The sequence below is a fragment of the Colobus angolensis genome, unplaced genomic scaffold (assembly GCF_000951035.1).
Source record: "Colobus angolensis palliatus isolate OR3802 unplaced genomic scaffold, Cang.pa_1.0 Scaffold15, whole genome shotgun sequence".
Lineage (NCBI taxonomy): Eukaryota > Metazoa > Chordata > Mammalia > Primates > Cercopithecidae > Colobus > Colobus angolensis.
The window spans coordinates 12,672,866-12,678,255 of NW_012114599.1; positions in this window are offsets into that span (position 1 = coordinate 12,672,866).

The window sequence follows — 5,390 nt, forward strand, 5'->3', positions numbered from 1 at the left end:
ATCTGTTGCCCAGGCTGGAGTGCAGTGGCGCGATCTTGGCTCGCTGCAAGCTCCACCTCCCGGCTTTACACCATTCTCCTGCCTCAGCCTCCCAAGTAGCTGGGACTACAGGCGCCCACCACCACACCCAGCTAATTTTTTTTATTTTTAGTAGAAACGGGGTTTCACCATGTTAGCCAGGATGATCTCGATCTTCTGACCTCGTGATCCACCCATCTCAGCCTCCCAGAGTGCTGGGATTACAGGCGTAAGCCACCGTGCCCAGCTTATAGACTTTTTTGTGTGTGTTTTGTTCCTTTGCTGTCTGCCGTTACAATCTCTCCAGAAGCTTATCTTACCTTTCTATTTTGCTAGTGTCTAAGATACTCAAGTAACTAAATTTGGGTCACAAGTAAAGGAAAATAGGTCATGAGTGAGAGTTTTGGAAGTTATATGAGCTATTTATTTGCTTTAATGAATGGGCCTTGGATTTTTTTGTCAACAATCTGAGCCAGTTCATTTTTTTTAGGTAACTGAGTATGTATAGGTAATATTGGAATTATCTCTTTTGCTACTTTTTTGCTTTGTTTTTAATGATGCTTGTTTTGTTTTTCTCTTTTTCAAGTTGGTGAATGGGATATTTGCAGTAAAATAGCATTTAGATACAGTTGGATAAATAGATGATATTTATGAATAATGAGAAACAGATAAAATTTTATTAGAACTTGTGTTCATCATCATGTAGAATCTTTAAATGGCATAAGAGATTGAAAGTAGGTTGACCTCTTAGTGAAAAATATGTATTTCTTTTCATACTTCAGGAAAGTTGGTGAAAAGCTGTATTAGGGACATGGAAAGAATAAAAACATTTTTAAAAGTACATAATTTGGGAGTAGTGAGTTTTTTTTTCTTTCTTTCTTTTTTTTTTTTTTTTTTTGGCAGAGTCCCGCTTTGTTGACTAGGCTGGAGTGCAGTGGTGTGATCTCAGCTCACTGCAGCCTCCGCCTCCCAGGGTCAAGCAATTCTCCTGTCTCAACCTCCCGAGTTGCTGGGACTACAAGCGCATGCTACCATGCCTGGCTAATTTTTTTGCATTTTTAGTAGAGATGGGGTTTCACCATATTGGTCAGACTGGTCTTGAACTCCTGACCTCAGGTAATCCACCTCCTCGGCCTCTCAAAGTGCTGGGATTACGGGCATGAGCCAATGTACCCAGCTGAGTATTTGAGATATATATTTTTTTGAGACGGAGTTTTGCTCTGTTGCCAGGCTGGAGTGCAGTGGCACCATCTCAGCTCACTGCAACCTCCACCTCCTGGGTTCAAGCAATTCTCCCGCCTCAGCCTCCCGAGTAGCTGGGATTACAGGTGCTCGCCACCACACCCAGCTAATTTTTGTATTTTCAGTAGAGACGAGGTTTCACCATGTTGGCCAGGATGGTCTCGATCTCTTGACTTCGTGATCCGCCCTGCCTTAGCCTCCGAAAGTGCTGGGTGGCATGAGCCACCGTGGCCCAGAGTGGTTATTTTCATCTGGAACATGAAAGTAGAAAGGAGAGCAGAGTAAGAGGAGGTGAGGCTTGGATAGCATGAAATAAGAAGGTGCTTGTCAGACAAGGTTCAGGACGTAGAGAAAACATGTTTGACATGGAACAAAGCAGTTTGGTGTGTTCAGAAATTTGTAATCTTTGTGTGTGGAGAGTAGGATGTTGGTTGTGGTCCTCCCCTCAGTTGATGACCGATAATGGTAGAGGGAGCAAGAGTCAGATCACAGAGAGCCTAACCAAGGAGTTCAAACTTTTATCTTACATGTAACAGGGAATATGGGAAGTTTAATTTTTTTTTTTTTTTTTTTTGAGACAGAGTCTTGCTCTGTCGACCAGGCTGGAGTGCAATGGTACAGTCATGGCTCACTGCAGTGTCAACCTTCTGGGCACAAGTGATCCTCCCACTTCAGCCTCCCGAGTGTCTGGGAATACAGATATACTCCAGTCCACACAGATAAATTTTTTAGTTTTTAGAGAAACAGGGTCTTGCCCTGTTGCCAGGGCTGGTCTGGAACTCCTGGGCTCAAGCAGTCCTCCTGGTATAGCCTCTCAAAGTGCCGTGATTATAGGCATGAGTCACCATGCCCAGCCAAAAAAATTTTATCTAACATGATCTCAAACTAATAGAGGAGTTACAAGAATCTTGTATACCCTTTACCCAGATTCACCAATTGAAAAGTTTTGCTATGTTTGCTTTATTGTGTTTGCTATCTCTATAGGTATCATTTTTTCCCCTAAATCATTTGCTAGTTTGGCCCTAACTACCTCCGTGTATATTTCCTAAGAGCAAGGACATTTCCTTATATAATTATAGTACATTACCAAATTAAAGAAATGTAACACTAGTTTTTTATTATCTGATATAGTCTATATTCAGATGTCCTAATAATGATCTTTATAGCATTTTTTTTTCCCTGGTTCAGGATCCAGTCTGGAAATATATACTGCATTTAGTTGTTAAGCACTTGAAAGTTTTAAGCAAGATAGAGTATGAGATACATTTTTAGAAAGATCTCCTGACCTCAGTGTGGGGGGTGGACTGGAAAGACCTGTAAACACAAGCAGAAAGATTGTAATAGTTTAAGACAAGAAATGATAACATAGTAGCTGCTGAAATGGAGACACATCAACTATAAAAAATTGTAAGTAGAATCCATGAAATCTGAAGATTATATAAAAATTTGGAGATGGGACAATGGGTGAGTGAGAAAGATAATTTGAGAATGACTCCCAGGTTTCTGACTTGAAGGACTATCTGAATTATGAGAGACTTTTGGAAGGTATCAAATGAGTTAAAAAGAAGAATTAAAGATCAGATATGTGAGGGGGACTCATGATGATAGATATATACTTGGGAATCATCAGTATTACTGTGAGTGAAGTGAAAGGAGTAGTTGGTAGAAGTATTGTGGAAACAGAAGAGAGAACTAGAAGGAGTGACAGGAAGTAGAAATATTTGAGGAGAAGACAGAGGAAGAAGAGCCAACAAAGAAATAGAGAAGGAAGGAGGAGAGAGTAGTATTTTGGAAGTGAGTTAAAGGAGGGAGTTCAATAACTGAAGATGCTAAGTAGACCCCAAGTAAGTTGTATACTGAAAATAGTCATTTGGAGTTGCCTGTTGGAAGCTTATTGGTACCCTTCCTAAAGCATCCTTAGTGAAAATAGTCATTTGGAGTTGCCTGTTGGAAGCTTATTGGTACCCTTCCTAAAGCATCCTTAGTAAGGCAGCAGGAACAGCCAGATCACAGAGGATCGAGGGCTGAGAAGGATGAAGTGGGGAGAGATAGAGTTGCTTATTTATTTTTTTCTTTGAGATGGAGTCTTGCTCCGTCACCAGGCTGGAGTGCAGTGGCATGATCTCACCTCACTGCAACCTCCGCCTCCCGGGTTCAAGCCATTCTCCTGCCTCAGCCTCCTGAGCAGCTGGGACTACAGGCGTGTGCCACCATGCTGGGCTGATTATTTTATTTTTAGTAGAGGTGGGGTTTCACCATGTTGGCCAGGGTGGTCTCGATTCCTTGACCTTGTGATCTGCCCACCTCAGCCTCCCAGAGTGCTGGGATTACAGGCGTGAGCCTCTGTACCTGGCAGAGTTGCTTATTTTTTTTAAGAAATTTGACTCTGAAGGACAGTTGAGATAAGAAACTGGCTGAATGTAGGGAAGATTTTTTTCTTTTCTTCCTTAACTAAATGGGATGCTCCTGGAAAAGAGTTCCTGGTTTTGTGTCTTTTTTTTTTTGAGACGGAGTTTTGCTCTTGTTGCCCAGGCTGGAGTGCAATGGCACGATCTCAGCTCACTGCAGCTTCCTCCTCCTGAGTTCAAGCGATTCTCCTGCCTCAGCCTCCCCAGTAGCTGGGATTACAGGCATGCGCCACCACAGCCAGCTAATTTTGTATTTTTAGTAGAGATGGGGTTTCTCCATGTAGGTCAGGCTGGTTTCGAACTCCCGACCTCAGGTGATCCACCCACCTCGGCCTCCCAAAGTGTTGGGATTATAGGTGTGGGCCACCGTGCTCAGCCTGGTTTTGTATCTTTTGAAGTATATGGAATGATTTGGGATTATTCATGATGTTATAGCACTTATTTATATAATAAACTAAGAAATTTTTAAAAAGCTTTTATTTGTGGCTTGAATTTTAAATTGAATTTTTAAAAAAATTATTGAGGAAAATGTGAAATATACTCATAGAGAAACTAGTATCTTTTATATATACAGCCCCAGATTTTAACAGTTAATGTTTTTGTCAGTCTTTTTCACCTTGATCTATTTTAATACAATTCCAGATATCTTGTCATTTCACCTGCAAATGCCTAAGTAAAGATCATGATTTTACATGATTTTCTTTGCATGATTTTTGCACATTTTCTAAGCAGCCCCACTTTAAGATCCAAAAGTAAAACCAAATCGTTAATGTTACAGAAGAATTACTTACCTAGCAGTGGATTTATCAAAGCATTCTTTAATGTGTGATAAAGTTTACTATAAATTTTCAGGATTACATAGTGTATAATCTGAGGTTGACTTAGGAACATCTATGCTGAGAAACCTCAAATACTATATAAATACAATTCTGAAAAATTTCTACCATCCTAAAAATTTCTCTCTATTCACTGCTACTTTTATCTACCCTACTGTAGTAACTTAACTGTCCTCCTCGCTTCTAATATTTCTATATTTTAATTCATCTTCCATATCCATAGAATTCATTTTCTGGCCGGGCGCGGTGGCTCAAGCCTGTAATCCCAGCACTTTGGGAGGCCGAGACGGGTGGATCACGAGGTCAGGAGATCGACACCATCCTGGTTAACACGATGAAACCCCGTCTCTACTAAAAATACAAAAACTAGCCGGGCGAGGTGGCGGGCGCCTGTGGTCCCAGCTACTTGGGAGGCTGAGGCAGGAGAATGGCGTAAACCCGGAAGGCGGAGCTTGCAGTGAGCTGAGATCCGGCCACTGCACTCCAGTCAGGGCGACAGAGCGAGACTCCGCCTCAAAAAAAAAAAAAAAAAAAAAAGAATTCATTTTCTAAAACACAAATATGATAATCCTGCTATATCCCTGTTTAAAAATATCTAGCTAATTTCAGGTTCTTAGTAAAGTTCTTCACAACCAGGCCCTTTCTCTTCCTTCTCTGACTCCATTCCTTCCATACCTTTTGGGTGTAATTATTCTGTTTGCTGTTTTTTGACCCACTTTGTGTTTTTTTTTTTTTTTTAGACGGAGTCTCATTCTTTCGCCCTTTTTTTTTTGCAGTGGGGAGTCATCAGCATAATCCTGCTATATCCCTGTTTAAAAATATCTAGCTAATTTCAGGTTCTTAGTAAAGTTCTTCACAACCAGGCCCTTTCTCTTCCTTCTCTGAC